Below are 22,154 nucleotides of genomic sequence, written 5' to 3' on the forward strand. Positions count from 1 at the left end.
TAAGTAGTGTGATCGCGCGGCAGTTGCAGCAATCCAACTTGTCACCCTTTTTGCAGATTGGGCAAACAACACCCTGCATCCACTCCTCCGGAAGAATCTCCTCCTCCCAAATATTGGCGATTGCCCAGTAAAGCGCTCTAGCCAGTGTTTCACCACCGTATTGTAATAGCTCGCTGGGTAGTTGATCTATACCGGCAGGTTTGTTGTTTTTCAGCCGATCTCCTCTTTGACTTCTTGGAGATAAGGGGCCGGCATCCTATCGTCATCTGTGCATTCTCCAAGATCCGTTGCCATACCGCCTTCGTCCTCTGCTGCTTCTTCAAATACTAGTTACATATGATAACGATTTTAGCCACAAAGGAAAAAGGCACGTTGTTGCTGCGAGCATGGTTTGCGTAGTTAGCTAAAAACCAATAGCCTAAGAATGCGCGCAAAACTTGATTTATTCAAATCACTGATACTCCCTGTTGCTCTATACAACCATGAAGCTTGGATGTTGAAGGAAGTAGGTTATCGATTACTCGGTTTGTAGAGAAGAATTCTGCGACTACATACGGGGAACGTGCCATTTAAGCCAGTATATTCTGATTCCTTATACGTTCCCGTCGGATATTTGTCTTCATATATCGTTTCAGTTTCAGTAAATTGAAATACTTATGTGGTTTTTGTTTGAGGCGAAACTGAGTCAGTTTCTAACCCCAACTGCTGTCAAAATGTATGAACTGACAGCGGTTGGGGTTAGAACCTGACTCAGTTTCAGGTTCAAGCGAAATCGTCATTATTGAAAGTGCTCAGGAACAGGTTTCAGATTCTAAAATTAATGTTTTCATTCAATTGAAAATCTTTTTTTTTCCTGGCAGGGTTATGATGGCAAAAAAATTTCAGAAAGAGGTACGTGGAACGAAAACGATTGAAAACCACTGTTCTAAAAAATCAATTTCAGGTAAATTTAATATATTATCATTAAAATGCATTTGTGATGTGAAATGATAAGCCGGAAATATTTATACAATGCAGCTTCCAAACTCATTTTTGTTTCCAGGTTTTAGTCACCGTTCATGAATGTTACCGTTTTTCAGTTGATATTAACCCATTATATCCCAGGGGTTTCAAAAAGTGATCCAAATGCAGTGATATCTTCAATTCCACCAAAAAATGTATCAAAGATTATGGGAAAAATAAAATCGCCGCTTAAAATGGTTTTGAGAATGAAAATATGTCGTGCAAAAAATTTCGTACGATTAAACAAAAACAACAAATTTTAAGTTGTTTCACATATTTCTTCGGATTTTCTGATAGACAACACTTCTTTTATTCAGATCGTACCAATCACTCGGAGTGATCAGTTGAGTTTATCTTTTTCTCGTTCTGGCCCGTGATTGCCTGGAAAATAAGTGCTCGGCCTACGCCACCCGGATATTTCTTTCAATCTCGGCCTCAGCCATCCGGCTCCAATCGTATTTCGCTACCCCAGCGATAGTTCACGCGAGTGCAGTGTTAATTCTCCCGATCAGTAGTGCGAATATCAAGTGCATCGAATGTCGCTTCCCTACGGGTCCATCCCACCCCAAAGGGCCGCGGAGCCGCCAAAGGGTCACTCCCGACCCAATTTAGCAAAATTCCAAGCCTACTACGGCATTCCCGCGAGAAAATCGGACATCGAACGTTGTACCAGGTAACAGGAGCGCAGACTCACAAGTAGGTAAACAACTCGCGCCTCCACCGAAACTTCAATTTCAAATCGATAAACACGACCGCGCCTCCACCAAACCAAATATTCAAACTAAGTGAAAAACTTGCGTCTCCACCAAATCGAATTTTCAAACCTAGTGAAAAACTTGCGCCCCCATTAAATTGCCGACCGTCGGCGATTTGTATGAGTGTGTAGCAGCGAACCCTCCAGTCGAACCGGTGCTCGTGTGTGTAGTGACTTGTACGAGAGTTTTGTGACGAACCCCACCAACAATAACAAAATGCCGCGCCCCCCCTCCCCCCGATTGGGGCGGGGAACCACCCCTTAGTCGATCTCTCCCCGGCTACATGAACTCCGGGGACGTAATTGACCAACAGACCCTACTATTAAGAGCAATCGACGAGCCAGGAAACACGGAACAACGTCTCCCCGCCGATCCCTTCCTTATCCTGAAATCGGTACAGGCAGTGCTTGAGACTGACCCCAGAAACCTGGTGAGCGCAACAAAAGAGGCAAAGGGATACAGATACGTATTGAGAACCCGATCCAAGAAAACCTATATAGCACTACAGAAAATGAACCAGCTCATAGGCGGCCAAAAGGTGGAGATCATCCCCCACCCAACACTCAACATAGTACAAGGCGTTATCTACGATCCCGACACAAAAGACGTAGAAGAAGCTAGACTTCTGGACGAGCTGAAGACTCAGGGGGTCACGAACGTTCGGAGAATTACAAAAATGGTCGACAAAAAACCGACCAACACACCACTGGTTATCCTATCATTCTCTGGTTCCATCCTTCCGGAGCACGTGTATATTGGTCTACTGCGCACCAGTATTCGCCCGTACTACCCACTGCCGATGATGTGCTTTAAGTGCGGGCACTTCGGGCACGGCAGTCGATTCTGCCCCAACCCCGCCGTCTGCCTGAACTGCAGCCAACAACACGAAACATTAAAGGAAAACCCCTGTGTCAACACAAGCCTCTGTATCAACTGCGGACAAGGACACTCGACACGTAGCCGGGAGTGTCCCAAATTCATTGAGGAGGAAATGATCACCAAAGCAAAAATCGACAACAACATCACCTATCCCGAAGCCAGAGCCCTAATAACCAAACGATCGCAAATCCCAACCTATGCCAGTACCATCAAAGGAAACACCAAGGACGACGAAAAGGACACAATCATAGCCCAGCTACAAAAAGAACTAGCAACCCTGAAGGAAAGCAAAGCTCAAAGCGCGGAAGACAATAAAGACCAGGTAATCAATATTCTTAAGGAACACTGTGCCAAGCAGGCCAAACAGCTGCAAGCAGCCTCCGCCGAAATAGCCAAACTCCGACAAGCTGTAACCGAGCTCTACAAACATCAGTCCGCTCACCCCTCTGAGAACACCAACGAAAACGCTTTTACGGGAACGAAAGCCAAAAAGGGCAAGTTTATTGAACCAACCTCCGTAGCGGGTACCTCTATCGGCCCGTTCAGTCTGTCCGAACCTAGAAGATCCAACCGCCAAAAAGAAAAAGACTCCAGAAAAAGTGGCACTGATAAATCCAGAAGCCCCAACTCCAAAGCAACTCCCGACATGACTCTGCTAACACCCAACAATGACTCCGCAATGTCTTGGTCCCGCTCCAGCTCAACAGCATCACTGAATAACCTAAATCAGGTACCCTCATCGGACCCTGACAACCCATTCACCATCTCGGAATAAACACAACAGCTCGCAAACGCCTAACCCGGCAGTCAGCAAACAACAAAAGCAATTAAATTCAACAGCCGAAACAAAACAAACAACCCTCCCGCGTCGACCCCGACCGGGGACGTTCCGGGTCCTCCCGATGCACCCCCGGCGGCTGTTGACGCGGGCCCGGGTTTTACCCAGGCAAGTACTTTTAGACTAAATGCAACAGCAAACAACCGACTGCCCCTAAACCCTTCCAGCCAACACCTACCAGACGGCACCCGGCCGTCAATCATCGAAACCCTGAACTACAATCACTCGCCCGACACGCCAACACAATCAATAGCACACAAAGAACTCAACAACTTGGACTCCACCCCCAAAAGCCTAGACCACAGCAACATCAACCGTTATCCCCGCCACCCAAGCCCTATAGCCGGATGCTCGTGGCACCCAGTACGGTTTCACTACGGGAACAGCGATTCGAACGAGCCGCAACGAATTACAAAAATGGTCGACAAAAAACCGACCAACACACCACTGGTTATCCTATCATTCTCTGGTTCCATCCTTCCGGAGCACGTGTATATTGGTCTACTGCGCACCAGTATTCGCCCGTACTACCCACTGCCGATGATGTGCTTTAAGTGCGGGCACTTCGGGCACGGCAGTCGATTCTGCCCCAACCCCGCCGTCTGCCTGAACTGCAGCCAACAACACGAAACATTAAAGGAAAACCCCTGTGTCAACACAAGCCTCTGTATCAACTGCGGACAAGGACACTCGACACGTAGCCGGGAGTGTCCCAAATTCATTGAGGAGGAAATGATCACCAAAGCAAAAATCGACAACAACATCACCTATCCCGAAGCCAGAGCCCTAATAACCAAACGATCGCAAATCCCAACCTATGCCAGTACCATCAAAGGAAACACCAAGGACGACGAAAAGGACACAATCATAGCCCAGCTACAAAAAGAACTAGCAACCCTGAAGGAAAGCAAAGCTCAAAACGCGGAAGACAATAAAGACCAGGTAATCAATATTCTTAAGGAACACTGTGCCAAGCAGGCCAAACAGCTGCAAGCAGCCTCCGCCGAAATAGCCAAACTCCGACAAGCTGTAACCGAGCTCTACAAACATCAGTCCGCTCACCCCTCTGAGAACACCAACGAAAACGCTTTTACGGGAACGAAAGCCAAAAAGGGCAAGTTTATTGAACCAACCTCCGTAGCGGGTACCTCTATCGGCCCGTTCAGTCTGTCCGAACCTAGAAGATCCAACCGCCAAAAAGAAAAAGACTCCAGAAAAAGTGGCACTGATAAATCCAGAAGCCCCAACTCCAAAGCAACTCCCGACATGACTCTGCTAACACCCAACAATGACTCCGCAATGTCTTGGTCCCGCTCCAGCTCAACAGCATCACTGAATAACCTAAATCAGGTACCCTCATCGGACCCTGACAACCCATTCACCATCTCGGAATAAACACAACAGCTCGCAAACGCCTAACCCGGCAGTCAGCAAACAACAAAAGCAATTAAATTCAACAGCCGAAACAAAACAAACAACCCTCCCGCGTCGACCCCGACCGGGGACGTTCCGGGTCCTCCCGATGCACCCCCGGCGGCTGTTGACGCGGGCCCGGGTTTTACCCAGGCAAGTACTTTTAGACTAAATGCAACAGCAAACAACCGACTGCCCCTAAACCCTTCCAGCCAACACCTACCAGACGGCACCCGGCCGTCAATCATCGAAACCCTGAACTACAATCACTCGCCCGACACGCCAACACAATCAATAGCACACAAAGAACTCAACAACTTGGACTCCACCCCCAAAAGCCTAGACCACAGCAACATCAACCGTTATCCCCGCCACCCAAGCCCTATAGCCGGATGCTCGTGGCACCCAGTACGGTTTCACTACGGGAACAGCGATTCGAACGAGCCGCAACGAATTACAAAAATGGTCGACAAAAAACCGACCAACACACCACTGGTTATCCTATCATTCTCTGGTTCCATCCTTCCGGAGCACGTGTATATTGGTCTACTGCGCACCAGTATTCGCCCGTACTACCCACTGCCGATGATGTGCTTTAAGTGCGGGCACTTCGGGCACGGCAGTCGATTCTGCCCCAACCCCGCCGTCTGCCTGAACTGCAGCCAACAACACGAAATATTAAAGGAAAACCCCTGTGTCAACACAAGCCTCTGTATCAACTGCGGACAAGGACACTCGACACGTAGCCGGGAGTGTCCCAAATTCATTGAGGAGGAAATGATCACCAAAGCAAAAATCGACAACAACATCACCTATCCCGAAGCCAGAGCCCTAATAACCAAACGATCGCAAATCCCAACCTATGCCAGTACCATCAAAGGAAACACCAAGGACGACGAAAAGGACACAATCATAGCCCAGCTACAAAAAGAACTAGCAACCCTGAAGGAAAGCAAAGCTCAAAGCGCGGAAGACAATAAAGACCAGGTAATCAATATTCTTAAGGAACACTGTGCCAAGCAGGCCAAACAGCTGCAAGCAGCCTCCGCCGAAATAACCAAACTCCGACAAGCTGTAACCGAGCTCTACAAACATCAGTCCGCTCACCCCTCTGAGAACACCAACGAAAACGCTTTTACGGGAACGAAAGCCAAAAAGGGCAAGTTTATTGAACCAACCTCCGTAGCGGGTACCTCTATCGGCCCGTTCAGTCTGTCCGAACCTAGAAGATCCAACCGCCAAAAAGAAAAAGACTCCAGAAAAAGTGGCACTGATAAATCCAGAAGCCCCAACTCCAAAGCAACTCCCGACATGACTCTGCTAACACCCAACAATGACTCCGCAATGTCTTGGTCCCGCTCCAGCTCAACAGCATCACTGAATAACCTAAATCAGGTACCCTCATCGGACCCTGACAACCCATTCACCATCTCGGAATAAACACAACAGCTCGCAAACGCCTAACCCGGCAGTCAGCAAACAACAAAAGCAATTAAATTCAACAGCCGAAACAAAACAAACAACCCTCCCGCGTCGACCCCGACCGGGGACGTTCCGGGTCCTCCCGATGCACCCCCGGCGGCTGTTGACGCGGGCCCGGGTTTTACCCAGGCAAGTACTTTTAGACTAAATGCAACAGCAAACAACCGACTGCCCCTAAACCCTTCCAGCCAACACCTACCAGACGGCACCCGGCCGTCAATCATCGAAACCCTGAACTACAATCACTCGCCCGACACGCCAACACAATCAATAGCACACAAAGAACTCAACAACTTGGACTCCACCCCCAAAAGCCTAGACCACAGCAACATCAACCGTTATCCCCGCCACCCAAGCCCTATAGCCGGATGCTCGTGGCACCCAGTACGGTTTCACTACGGGAACAGCGATTCGAACGAGCCGCAACGAATTACAAAAATGGTCGACAAAAAACCGACCAACACACCACTGGTTATCCTATCATTCTCTGGTTCCATCCTTCCGGAGCACGTGTATATTGGTCTACTGCGCACCAGTATTCGCCCGTACTACCCACTGCCGATGATGTGCTTTAAGTGCGGGCACTTCGGGCACGGCAGTCGATTCTGCCCCAACCCCGCCGTCTGCCTGAACTGCAGCCAACAACACGAAATATTAAAGGAAAACCCCTGTGTCAACACAAGCCTCTGTATCAACTGCGGACAAGGACACTCGACACGTAGCCGGGAGTGTCCCAAATTCATTGAGGAGGAAATGATCACCAAAGCAAAAATCGACAACAACATCACCTATCCCGAAGCCAGAGCCCTAATAACCAAACGATCGCAAATCCCAACCTATGCCAGTACCATCAAAGGAAACACCAAGGACGACGAAAAGGACACAATCATAGCCCAGCTACAAAAAGAACTAGCAACCCTGAAGGAAAGCAAAGCTCAAAGCGCGGAAGACAATAAAGACCAGGTAATCAATATTCTTAAGGAACACTGTGCCAAGCAGGCCAAACAGCTGCAAGCAGCCTCCGCCGAAATAGCCAAACTCCGACAAGCTGTAACCGAGCTCTACAAACATCAGTCCGCTCACCCCTCTGAGAACACCAACGAAAACGCTTTTACGGGAACGAAAGCCAAAAAGGGCAAGTTTATTGAACCAACCTCCGTAGCGGGTACCTCTATCGGCCCGTTCAGTCTGTCCGAACCTAGAAGATCCAACCGCCAAAAAGAAAAAGACTCCAGAAAAAGTGGCACTGATAAATCCAGAAGCCCCAACTCCAAAGCAACTCCCGACATGACTCTGCTAACACCCAACAATGACTCCGCAATGTCTTGGTCCCGCTCCAGCTCAACAGCATCACTGAATAACCTAAATCAGGTACCCTCATCGGACCCTGACAACCCATTCACCATCTCGGAATAAACACAACAGCTCGCAAACGCCTAACCCGGCAGTCAGCAAACAACAAAAGCAATTAAATTCAACAGCCGAAACAAAACAAACAACCCTCCCGCGTCGACCCCGACCGGGGACGTTCCGGGTCCTCCCGATGCACCCCCGGCGGCTGCTGACGCGGGCCCGGGTTTTACCCAGGCAAGTACTTTTAGACTAAATGCAACAGCAAACAACCGACTGCCCCTAAACCCTTCCAGCCAACACCTACCAGACGGCACCCGGCCGTCAATCATCGAAACCCTGAACTACAATCACTCGCCCGACACGCCAACACAATCAATAGCACACAAAGAACTCAACAACTTGGACTCCACCCCCAAAAGCCTAGACCACAGCAACATCAACCGTTATCCCCGCCACCCAAGCCCTATAGCCGGATGCTCGTGGCACCCAGTACGGTTTCACTACGGGAACAGCGATTCGAACGAGCCGCAACGGAACATCAATACCTGTTCGACTAGTTCGTCAGCAGAATCCGTTTGTTTGGATTCACACCAGATCAGCAATAACAACAAAAACGCATACATCAAAAAGCCCCCCTCCTCGCGCCGCCCCCGACTCGGGAGGTGCCGGAAACATCCGATGAGTCCCCGACGGTTGCCGGCGCGGGGAACCCGGGGCTTCCTCGGGTAAGTTTCACCAACCCCGTAACCCGACCGGATCCATCTGTCGCACTCTTCTCCTCTACAGAGTCCCACGGTACAAAATCAGCCGCATCATTGCAGAACGCCAGCGTTACCAAAGAAAGCAACAGACTTCAATCCACCTACAACGCAACTTGCTCACCGTGCATCAAAAAAGCCCACCTCCCCGCGCCGCCCCCGACTCGGGAAGTGCCGGAGACATCCGAAGAGTCCCCGACGGTTGCCGGCGCGGGGAACCCGGGTCCCTCCCGGGTAAGTTCCCACCATACTATAACTCAACAGATCCCAATTGCTGTCGCCTCTACCCTTTCCACAAAAGCACAAACAGGCCAAACGCTCCCTACAAGCAAAACACCGGCGGTCCCCCCACCGCCCGTTCTACCAACTTCGACAAGGCCCAGCAGCCGACCGGCGAGGAATCGTGGTCCCAACCATAGCTCTGACCCTCTACCCGTACGAACAAACTACACCTTGGCCATTCAGTGGAACACCAACGGCCTGAGAACAAACCTAGGTGACCTCCAACACATGATTGCTCGCTCAGCGCCCATCTGTCTCGCTATCCAAGAGACACACATAAAAGGTGATACGGATCCATCACCGTGGTTCGGGCACCGTTACACCTGGGATTCAGCTAAAGGATCGAACCTCTACCAGACCTAGGCCTAGGAACCAGAGCTGACCTTCCGTCCGAGCTGGTAAAACTGGACACCGACCTGATCGTCGTCGCCAGAAAGATCAATTTTCCCATAAAATGCACGGTGGCATCCATTTACATCCCCCAAGAAGTAAAAGACGTCGGAAACAAATTGCGGAATCTGTTCAAGCAACTGCAAACCCCGTTCATACTAATGGGTGACTTCAACGCGCATCACACAGTGTGGGGATCAAAAAGGTGTTGCCATCGCGGCAACGCCATTATCGACGCAATTGAAGATAGCGATGCCGTGACGCTAAACGATGGCAGTATAACCTTTCTCCGGGGCCGATCCACATCCGCCATAGACTTAACTATATGCTCTAGCTCCATCGCCGGAGCCTGCGGATGGTCGGTCCTAGCCGACATCGGGAACAGTGATCATCTTCCTATCACAATCTCTCATGGTCGATTGCCCCCATTAACGTCGCGACGCCGCCGTTGGATCTACGATCGAGCGGATTGGCCCACCTACGAAGACAACATTTCGGATGCCCTCGATCGAGACTGCAATTACTCCCCAGAGGAACTCGTAGAAGTTATGACTCAGGCCGCAAAATCATGCATCCCGCGAACTAGCGGAGCACCACCAAACCGGTCGGTTCACTGGTGGAACCCAGAAGTAGCGAAGGCAATCAAAGAACGACGAAAAGCACTTCGAGCTCTTAAAAATACTCCTCCTGACCATCATCAATGGGATGAGCGATCGGCGGTTTTTCGACATTTTAGGAATCAGGCCAGACAAGCCATCGCAAAAGCCAAGGAGGCCAGCTGGACAGCCTTCCTGGGCGGGATAAGTTCCGAATCGTCGACCGCGGAACTGTGGAGAAGGGTAAATGCCCTTAGTGGCAAAAGAAGACAAAACAGTTTTGCACTATCGCTCAATGGTACCACGACAGTTGAACCTTCCGAAATTGCAAACGAAATCGGGAAGCACTTCGCATTGATCTCGGGGGACTCTTCCCTCCCACCCTCCTTTCTCAAAACGAAGACGGCCACAGAAGCTACTCCTACAATCTTCACGCCAGATGCGAGTCAAAATTACAACATACCTTTCTCCGGGGTGGAACTTGCCACTGCACTAAGCACAGCAAAAGGCAACTCTGCCGGACTCGACGACGTCGGTTATCCCCTGTTAAGACATCTACCTCCAGTTGCCAAGCGAGCGCTACTAGACGGTTTCAACAGGATCTGGGGAGGCGAGCCTCTACCAGACAACTGGAGAACCGCCCTCATGATCCCCATCCTGAAGAAATGCGAAGGAACCAGAAGCCCGAATGACTTCCGACCCATCAGTCTCCTCCCCTGCATTGGGAAAACGACGGAAAAAATGGTGAACAGTCGCCTGTTAACCATCCTCGAGGAACAAGATCTTCTTGATCGTCGGCAGTTCGCTTTCCGAAAGGGACTCGGTACAAGTGTTCATTTAGGCTGCCTCGGCGAAATTTTAAGCGACGCCATAACCAACGACCTTCATGCGGACATTGCCATCCTTGATCTCGCCAAGGCATACAACACTGTATGGCGCGAAGGAGTGCTTCGCCAGCTGCATCAATGGGGCATCCGCGGAAACCTCGGCTGCTTCATAAAACAATACCTTAGTGACCGAAGCTTCAGGGTGGGTATCGGAGGAAACCAATCGGACCTATTTTGGGAGGCAAACGGGGTACCCCAAGGATCGGCGTTGGCAGTTACACTATTCCTAGTCAGCATGAACTCCCTCTTTGCCACGCTCCCGAAAGGCATATTCGTATTCATCTACGCAGACGACGTGATCCTTGTAGCGATCGGGAAAACGACCGGCCGCACCAGATTGAAGCTGCAGGCTGCCGTAAACGCCGTCGGTCGGTGGGCCAACTCGGTCGGTTTCAGCATCTCCGCCCCAAAATGCGCTATTTCACACTGTTGCAACTCTTACCACTTAGCCACCGACCGGCCGATCAAACTCGCTGGAACAGTAATACCATTCCGTAAAGAACCAAAAATCCTTGGCGTGATAATCGACCGCAAGATGACTTTCCTTCCACACTTTCGACGGGTGAAAAAGGATTGCGAAAGCAGGAAACGTCTTGTCCGCACCATCAGCTCGAGACACCCAAGGTGGAACAGGCAAAGCGCACTTAACATCAGCCAGGCCCTCATCCACAGTCGTCTGTTCTATGGCCTTGAAATAACCAGTCGTAACTGGGAGGGTTTAATCGATACCCTCGCACCGCTGTATCACGGAGCAATCAGATCAGCCTCAAACCTGCTGCCAAGCACCCCCGCCGAAGCTGCCTGCGTCGAAACCGGCGTCCTTCCCTGTCGGTGGGCAGTGGCAGTAGCCGTTCTAAGACGAGCCATGGGGTTCCTAGAAAAAACATCGGGTGATGAATGCCATCTACTACAGACAGCTAAGAGCATACACACCATGTTTGCCAATGCCCCTCTTCCCACAGTCGCCCAGCTACATCGGGTCAACAACCGCGCCTGGCACGAGCGCGGTCCAAACATAGACATCAGTCTGGCTGTATCCACCAGAGCAGGAGATCCTCCCCGGGCTGCCAGAGCCAAATTCCTACAGATGGTCGAACAAAAATACTCAAACCATCTGCACATCTACACCGACGGCTCGAAACTTGGCGAGGGGGTGGGCGCGGGTGTGAGCGGAATCGGAGCGGGCCTCGCCCGTCGTCTACTCTCCGGGTGTTCTGTGTTCTCCGCGGAAGCCGCCGCCATCGTCATTGCGGTTACCAACAAACCTGAAGACACACCCACAGTGATCTTCTCCGATTCCCTCTCAGTCATCAAAGCGCTGGAATCAGGGGAGTCCAAGCACCCCTATGTCCAAGCCATAGAACAATCCTGTGACTCATTAACTACCATATGCTGGGTACCCGGACACAGCGGAATCCGCGGTAACGAGGATGCTGACCACTTGGCCGCGCTCGGCCGACGCTCTCGCGCCCTGTTCTCTAATGAGGTACCGTCATCCGACATCATCAGGGAATTCAAGGCGAAGACCTCTGAGCACTTCATCACTCACTGGAGGACTCTCCGAGGCAACCCTCAAAAGGTAAAGGGAGACCTCGAAAAGTGGACAGACCGCGAAAACCGAGTTGAACAAAGAGCGCTATCCCGCCTCCGCGTGGGACATACGAGGCTCACCCATGCCCACACCATTACCCGCGTCGACCCTCCAATATGCACATCTTGCAGCACTAGACTCACGGTGGAGCATCTACTAATAAACTGCAGGGAGTTCGACAACCTACGACGACACCACAACTTGCCCTCCTCGATTCGAGAAACACTGGCAAACGACCCAGTGCACGAAGAGGCACTACTTGCCTTCCTGAAAGATGCCAATCTTCTCGAATCTATCTAAGACAGACCGCGAACCGGCCAACTTCACACCATCCTCTACTGCAACCACTACCACTACTGCTCAGCGGGCCCTCCGCCACACCCGGACCGGGTGCCGGGGAGGTTCTCCCGCGGCCCTTCTACAACCGCAATCCGTCAGACCAACTACTACCACCGCCCAGCGGGCCCTCCGCCACACTCGGACCGGGTGCTGGGGAGGTTCTCCCGCGGCCCTTCCACAACCGCAATCCGTCAGCCCAGCTACTACCACCGCCCAGCGGGCCCTCCGCCACACCCGGACCGGGTGCCGGGGAGGTTCTCCCGCGGCCCTTCTACAACTGCAATCCGTCAGCACTATTACTACCACCGCCCAGCGGGCCCTCCGCCACACTCGGACCGGGTGCTGGGGAGGTTCTCCCGCGGCCCTTCTACAATGGCAACCCGTCAGCCCAACTACCACCACCGCCCAGCGGGCCCTCCGTCACCGCCCGGACCGGGTGCTGGGGAGGTTCTCCCGCGGCCCTTCTACAATGGCAACCCGTCAGCCCAACTACTACCACCGCCCAGCGGGCCCTCCACCACCGCCCGGACCGGGTGCTGGGGAGGTTCTCCCGCGGCCCCTCTACAATCGAAATCCGTCAGCCCAACTACTACCACCGCCCAGCGGGTGCTAGGGAGGTCTCTCGACTAACCGCAAATAAACAAGTCACCCACCACCATCGTTCAGTGGGTCCACTGACATACCAAAACCGGGCGCTGGGGAGGCTCTCCTGCGGCCCTGGCAAGCTGCCTTCATTCCGGAGCTCAACACCTCATCAATCCAATAGCCAATCGATCTCAAAGAAAAAAAACCAAATCAGTGAAATGTATCACAACTATCTCCTTTCTTATGGCGAATGACCCTGTGTGGTTAAAGCCCAATAAATAATAATAATAATAATAATAATAATAATAATAACTTCTTTTATACCTGTGGGAACAGTTTGTCACATAATGAAATTATTAGAACGAATTCCAACAATAAAATCTAATTAAATGTATTGCTTACTTTTCAGCCGCCATTTGCCCCTACTACACACGGTTCAAAAATGTAAATAAAATTACAAAAAATGGTAGCAGTCTTGTTTCACAATGAAATACGAGGTGTAAAGACCCCATTAGTGCAATAATAAAGCAGTTAGACGCCAAAATTCTACAGTAAATACACGTTAAACGATGGATAGTTCTGCGTATGAAATTTCATACGCTAGGATATAATGGGTTAAGTGTTCTCGAAGCAAAAGCTATAGGCTTGTCGCTTCCTACGGGCCCTTGAGAGAGGAGTGCTCCAATGGCGAAATTTGAAGCGTTAAAATAAAAGGTTTTGCTAGGTCTGGATATTGTAGTATGTTGCTACTATAGAACATTTTTGCACCTCTCGAAAGCTGTAACAAACTTTTGCTATTTTAGCAAAATCTCTGATAAAATTGCGATAGTATCCTAATATTCCGAGGAAACCTCGAAGTTCCTTCTCGGTTCTAGGCAGTGGCCATTTCCTGATAATTTCAATCTTATCTGGATTAGGCTTTACTCCGTCGCAAGTAACAATGTGACCTAGAAAAACAACTTCTTTATGAAGGAATTCGCTTTTGTCAAGCTGAATCTTTAAGTTATACTTTCTTAAGGTCTCGAAGTTTTTTCTCAAGTTATCGAGATGTTCAGTTAGGCTAGTGGAAAATACCATGATGTCATCCATGTACACAAGACATCTGACACCGATGTGTTCTCTTAGCCCGTTGTCCATGACACGTTGGAATGTCGATGAAGCATTTTTGAGGCCGAAAGGCATTCTCAAAAATTCATAGTGTCCGTTCTCGACACTAAAAGCAGTTTTTTCTACATCACGTTCGTCTACCTCTATCTGGTGGGAACCCGATGCGAGGTCGAGCGTGGTGAAGTACATACATCTACCCAATTTGTCCTATATATCTGTAATGTTTGGAATAGGGTAGCGATCATCGATAGTTTTATCATTCAACTTTCGATAATCGATTACAATACGCCATTTCTTCTGCCCGGAAGCGTCCATTTTTTTTGGCGCTATCCAGACAGGTGACGTCCATGGGCTGCTCAACGGCCGTATAATGCCTTGATCAAGCATTTTTGAAGTCTGACGCTGAACCTCCGCTCTGTGGTAGAATGGATAGCGATAGGATTTCGTATGTATGGGCACGTCGTCCCTTATTATGATTTTGTGTTTTATTGCATTCGTGAATGGAAGTTGCTGACCTTCCACAAAGAAAACGTTTTCGTAATCAGCAATAAGTTTTAACAGGCTATTTTTTTTTCCTCGTGGTTGAGGTGATCTAGCCTCAACTGATCGAAGATGGGCCTTCTACAATTATCCTCAGCAGTTAGCTGTTCTGTCAGAAAATTATTTAATTCTACATCCAACGGTCCCTTCATCGTGAATTTTTCAGGGGTGTCACTCAAGTAGGATATAACGAAAAATGCTCTATTATCAGTGGCATAGTACAGTCCCGAGTTGATAATGATTGCATCACTTTCACATCATTCTCTAAAAAGAAATCTCCTTCAGTGGAGCTCACGGGAAGATTAATTGTTTTGCTCTCGTGAGCATTGAACGTTATATGGGCTATGTTCGGGTATTTTCGATGCATTTTGATTGTCTCGTTTGGCAGTTTAAGTTCGTTAGAGGTAGTCAGAATACTGGCCTTTAGTCGAAAAAGTCATGAAATTCGAAGACGTAAAATCTTAATTTTTCGGTTTGTGGAAACGGACTAAATTCGACGTACTGATTTAAACAGTGTGAACCACTAATATTACGGACCTTGATGGGTTCCGTAAAACGACACCTTTCGAGGTTGACGTTTCGCGGGCTAATATAAATTTCTCATTGACATTTTAATGAACCTTTTGATGTTTGTATCGTAATGTAAGGAATGAAATTCTCTAGGTCGTCGGATAGTGACCTTGAGCCATCAGAAAATTTAAATCGTCTCCCTCCCTCCCTTGCGGGTAGTGAATTCTCAGGTTGCTGATATGAGTTCGACATTTTATATTGTGCCTCGTCATAGAAATATTCATAGGGTTCGTTGTCGACTTGTAGCTGGTAATGTGGACCAGGATTAGCTCTTGTCGGGGTGGGCGGTTCATATAATTAATTTGTCGGCTCCTGATGGAGGGATCGACTTCCATAGGGATTGGTTTGGGAAATTGCTGGTTGTACTGGGGTTGTCTAAATTGTGGGGATTGACCTTGTCGGAAAGGTGGAGGAGGTCGGAATTGTTGGATAGGTGGAGATGGCCTGTATTGTTGAGCGTTTTGAGGGGGGTGATACTGTGAAAACATCTGAGGAGGTCGAAATTGTTGGAAAGTTGGAGGTAGTCAAGGTTGTAGGAAGCCTGGAGGGGGTCGCATAGGATTTTTTGGCTGGTTTTGGGGGAAGGATAGGAGTAAAAATGTGTGTTTTTGTGTGGTTTCTCCCGTGATTATAATTATTTTCTTCGAGACACAGTCTCAAAGCTTCTTTAACAGTTATGTGTCCAACAAAAAAAACACCTTTAACAGGCCAACGAGGGTACCCGGGTACCCACAAATTGAAATGCTCATAACTATGGCTTCCTTTAACCGATTTGGACACTTTTAGATATTTTGGATTCAGGAACTCGTCCACTTTTTGATTCTGTACAATAGAACCGGAATAATGGATCTGGTTTTTGGTAATCCGGATTTTCCGGAGTAATGTTCCAGTACTAGGATATGATTTGTAAATTTTATAATGTACTAGCAATATGAGTATCAAAACTCTTCAAATTGTCTCGGAAGTCTGTTTTTTGTTACGGGACCCTATGGCAATTTGAGAAATGGAAATGGAATGGAATGGCCACTCACGGCCCCGCGGGAACCTGCTCCGGAATGTCCGTTCCGGGGTCAAATCACCAAATGGTTCCAAAACCACGAGATACAACCTACTGATGCAATTCCAAGAATTTTGATACCCATATTGGTAGTATTCCATTGAAGTTCATAAATAATACCCCAGCACTGGAACCTGCTTTCGGAAACCCGGATTCCCGGGAACCGAATGAAGTAACCTGATTCATTTTTACCAATTCCAAAAGTGGATGAGTTCCTGAATCCAAAACGGTCAAAAGTATCGAAATCGGTTGGATATTACGTTAGTTACGGGCATTTTAGTTTTGTGGGTACCCGGGTACCCACGTCGGCCTGTTACGTAGTAAAAAAATGCAAGAGCCCCTCCTCACTTCCACCCTTACAATATCAACAATATTATTAACCCAAAAGCTTGACTTAGTGAAGTTCTAAGATGTCACAAAGTTTAAATTTCCAGCTATGGATAAAACATAGGAATTTAATTAATTGAAACTTAAAAAGGTACCCGGGTACCGCGTCGGACACACAATGGTTATGAGTGCTAGGCGACTGCGCTCTAATTGTAGGCCCTAATGGATCTTTCAGCCCTCCTAGGAAGACTTGTCCCATTTCTTGGAAGAGTTTGACTTTTGCTAATTTTACTTGCTCGTCAATGTTGTTGAGGTTCAGTAAATTAACAAGTATTGAAATTGTATGTCAAATTTTTCCATAGAACTCTTCTATGGTAGAGTTCTGTTCTAATTCAAATAAGTCCCTACTTAAACAAACCTCGTCACGACGTTCGCTGTAATGTGTTACAAGGTTGTTTTTTATTTCGGACCAATCGAGACTGGTACCAGCGCTGTTGTTGTAGAATATTGGCTGGTTAGTCGCCAATTTAAAGCTGGGGCGCAACGACTTGGATAGGGCGCAACAACCTGGATGGGGCGCAACGACATTGATGGGGTACGAAAACTATAACGCCACTATACGTAAAGTGGACCGGAAAATGAGCGGCGTGAATGCAAACATAACGAAAAGTACTAAATTGGTGCTTTTTGCTATAAAGGGTGCATTCCACATAAAAGTTAATATCCGATTTCTTCGAAAAAAATTTCTCACACCCTTTAACAAAAAAAGTGTGTCAATTGTTATTTGTTAAGCTTATTATTCAATAAATTGTACATATACCATAATAACCATAATGATAACTCGTAAACTTGACAATATATGGAAAGAAATTAAAATTAAAGTTGGATTTTTTATTGAACTTAAGAGTTCGGAAATTAGTATAAACAAATTGAATATTTTTATATCTCGATCCATTTTTTACTTTCTAAATATTTACAATCATGTTGGAAAGATGGTGTAAAAGATTCATATGGGAGTCTGAATACTTCATGAGATAATTTAATAATACCAAAGGCTACTTTATAGTAGACACCCTGTGATAGAAACTTACAAAATGGTTTGTAAATCTGATGTGAATTTTGTTTGGTGATGGCAATGCCCTGTTATTAAACATACGCCCTAAACGAACCCCCAGGAACTGTTACTGTTGAGGTATTGGGGCGGTAGTCTAGTACATAATATGCTAACTCTTAACATAGGCTTTGTTCAATAAGCTGAGCCACCCTAGGGACTGAAATATACCTCTATGAAGGGGTTATGTACAAAGTTGTGGCGAAAAAGTGAGCTAAGTTCGTGATTTTTTTAAAGTGCTTAATGCAAATTTTATTCGAAAAAGCGAAAGTAGTAGTGGCAGTACTCTCAAAGTTCGAAAAAACAAGCTGAATTAAAAAAATATTCAAGATTGGCAGAACTCCCCCATCCCCGAAGCGTATTTTTTGGCAGAGGTTTGCAATGAACGGTCTCCAAGCCGAACCGCTCAACTGAAATCAAAAAAGTAAACTGATTATTTAAGAAAAATGTATTGTGGTAAACTTGAACGGAGCGGTTTCCCAATAAAAAAGAATTTCCTTCAAAAAAAATTATGTTGATCAAAAAATGGAGTTTTAAACAAAAAATCATTGCAAAGAATTGATAATTTTTGGATGAAAAAGCAACCGTTCAAGTACAAGTGTAAATACAAACAATTCAAAAAAAATGAAAATCGGATGAGTAGTTTTTGCGAAATCACGTTCACCGCAACGGTACTTTTCAAAAAACTTAGTTCCGATATCATTGCGTTTAATTTTGTTGTGTTCACCTTATTCGCGAAAGAACCAGCGCGCTGCGAACCGGCTATACTTTGAAATCTAGTTCTCCGACCTGGATAAAATTTCGCACAGATATTTTCAAAAGTGTGTGAATATTCAATAATTTTCATTCGATTTTTTGAGTTCCAACTTTGTATATAACCCCTTAATGATGAAGGTGAAAACTTCTTGATTTTTTAGTGCATTGTGCTAAATAATTTCATTTTGCTATTTTAAAAATCGAACGTTGCTTTTATTATAAATTCAAAAAAAAATCAGATGGAGAGGGGGAATAATTCCTTGGTATTAGAAACAGGGGTTCAAGTTAATGGGAGATCAACGGCATCGATTACAGACTCGGGCGGTCTTCGTCAGATGAGTTGCGCGTGTGATGTTTGTGCTGCAAATTCCACGTTTGTTAACATTTTCGACAGAGATGTTTCGTGTCACTTGCATCAAACCATCAAGGATGTACGATATATGTGGAAGAGGACACTTCTGAGAATGATAATAAAAATAAAAGGGGCAGGTAAATCTATATATTGATGGTTTTTAGGAAACTACATACGAGGGACATATAGAGGAGATCGCGGATGCCAGTACATCCCGCATCGAGACATTGGATGACCTTACTCGGGCCTGAAGGTAATTTAATAGTTGAGATCTGGCGGAACAATGCACGGCGCATGTTTATGCGATTGGCTCAGTTTTCTCCTTGGAGAATTCGATACCCAGCTGGAGGGCCCAAGTAGGCAAATTGTCCAAGACATCTTGCAATGGTCCTTGCAAATCGACAGTTTTGGGATTTGTAATGGATACCTACGATAGGATCCGCCAGCTCTGTCCCCTGTTTTTGAACCAATTCTGAACCAGCTCGTGATTGGACGAAAGTGACATAGGCAAACCTTCGGCTTGGAAACTAAAAGTACCAAAGGGCTGCTTGGACGTGTTGTCATATTGTGATATCAAACATAAAACGACGATTGTTAACTGTGTTGATTTTTTTGTTTTCTCGAGATACCGCTTTCTTTCTATAACATCCGTCTGTAATTATGAAGTGCAGGCATTATTTGGCAGACGAAATCAAACATATTATCCAGAACTGAAGTTCCCGAGAGATCCGGTAGCGCGGTTATCGTGGATTCTGTTCTGTGTGCGGAATAATGCGGAAATGCCTCTTTTCGAAATCAACAGGCTATGTAGCGAAAGTATGAAAATATTTGGAACTTCATGTAAAAATTGTCTTTGTTCCAGTACCGAGTAAATTGGAAGTACTGAGCAAACAGGGAGAAAGTTATCCCGGAAGTCGCTTCTTGTTCTTCCTTTGGTACTATCGATACAGTTGAATTTTACAGTTTTCAACTGAATCGATCATAGGTGTAAATAGGAGCGTGTATTTTCTACTGCTGTTTTCTCCGAAACGATCACATGTAGTACTGGAACAAACCTATACATTGCTCCAAAACAAAAATTAAGCCTTGCAGAAAAGTAGTTTTAGAATATTCAAAATAAATCCGAACAGAGAAGATTATTCTTGTGACAGAGGTTGCTTGACTCAGAAAGCAACTTACAAAAATGAAGAGACATGAAGATATTTTTCGTAATGTCCAACAACGAATATATATTATTTTGTTTTGCTGTATTCCGATGGAAAAAACGTTATGATCGTTTTAATGCGGATATAAAGACTAAATCTTTGATTTTTCCAGAAGCATGAAATTGGTACATAATATAGAATATTTTAATCAGAACCATACTAGCGCATCAGCGAGTGTCAAAGGGCTCTCCGAGCTATGGGAATATCACACTGGCATTTTAGAGAGTCCGAAAACGCCCAGCGAACAATGAGAATATCAGACTAGTGCTCTCAAGAGTTTGAGATTACCCTACGAGCTATGGGAACAAAATGCTTGCGCCAGAGAGAATCTGAGAGCGCCCTGCGAGCAATGGGAATATCATACTAGCGCCCCATAGACCCATACTAACACCCTAGAGAGTTTGAAATCGGCCTGGAGCTATGAGAATATTAAACTAGCGCCCTAGTAAGTTTTGGAGTGCCATGCGAGCTATGGGAATATCGTACTGGCGCCCCAGAGAATCCGAGAGCGCACTGCGAACTATCGGAATATTAGACTAACGCCCCAAAGAAGCTGTGAGCGCCCTGCGAACTATGAAAATATCGAACTACCGCCTGAAGAGTTTGGGCGCGCCCTGCGAGCTATTGGAATATCATACTGACGCTCGAGAGAATCTGAGAGCGCCCTGCGAGCTATGGGAATACCATACTAGCTCCCCATACAGTTATACTAGCGCCCTAGAGAGCTATGAGAATATCGAACTAGCACCCTAGTGAGTTTGAGAGTGTTTATGCTAGCGCTCCAGAAAATTCGCGAGCGCCCTGCAAACTAAGAGAATATCGAACTAGCGCCCAAGAGAGTTCGAGAGCGTCCTGCGAGCTATGGGAATATCATGTTGGCGCTCGAGACAATCTGAGAGCGCCTCGCGAGCTATGTTAATATTTTATTAGCGCCCCACAGTCATACTAGCGCCCTATAAAGCTTGAAATCGATCTGCGAGCTATGAGAATATTATACTAGCGCCCCAGCGACCAAGGATGCGCTCTCCGAGTATCATATGGCGCCCCAGAGAGTCCGAAAGCGAGCTATGGGAATATCATACCTGCGCCAGAGAGAATCTGAGAGCGCCCTGCGGACGATGAGAGTTTCATAATATCCTAGAGAGTTTGAGAGGAATATCATGCTGGTGCTCAAGGGATTCTGAGAGCGCCCTGCGAGCTCTGTGAATATCATACTAGCGCCCTGAAGAGCTTGAGAGCGCCTTGTGAGCTATGATATTATATATCATACTGGGGCCCTAGCGAGTATGAAATCATTCTCCGAGCTATGGTAATATCATACTGGCACCCCAGAGAATCTGAAAGCTCCCTACGAACTATGGGAATGTCAGATTAGCGCCCTGCGAGCTATGGAAATATCATACTGGCGCCAGAGAGAATCTGAGAGCGCCCTGCGAGCGATGAGAATATAAGGCTACCCTAGAGAATTTGAGAGCGCCCAGCGTGCTATGGGAATATTATGCTGGCGCTCTAGAGAATCTGAGCGCCCTGCGAGCTTTGAAAATGATAAACTAGTGCCCCTGCGAGTCTGAGAGCGCCCTGTGAGCTGTGAAAAGCACCCCAGCGAGTGCGGAAGCGCTCTCCGAGCTATGGGAATATTATACTAGCGCTCCAGAGAATCTTAGAGCGCCCTACGAACTATGAGAATATTAGGCTAGTGCCCTAGCAAGTTTGAGAGCGCCTTGCGAATTATGTGAATATCGTAAAAGCGCTCGAGAGAATCTAAGAGCGCCCTGCAATCTATGAGAATATTAGACTAGCGCCCCAGAGAATTTGTAAGCGCCCGGCAAATTAAGATAACATATTAGAGAGTTGTGTGAATATCATACTAGCACCCTGAAGAGCTTGAGAGCGCCCTGAGAGCTTTGAAAATGACAAACAAGTGCCCCTGCGAGTCTGAGAGCACCCTGCGAGCTATCGGAATATCATACTAGCGTCCT

Source organism: Topomyia yanbarensis, chromosome 1 (assembly GCF_030247195.1).
Source record: "Topomyia yanbarensis strain Yona2022 chromosome 1, ASM3024719v1, whole genome shotgun sequence".
Lineage (NCBI taxonomy): Eukaryota > Metazoa > Arthropoda > Insecta > Diptera > Culicidae > Topomyia > Topomyia yanbarensis.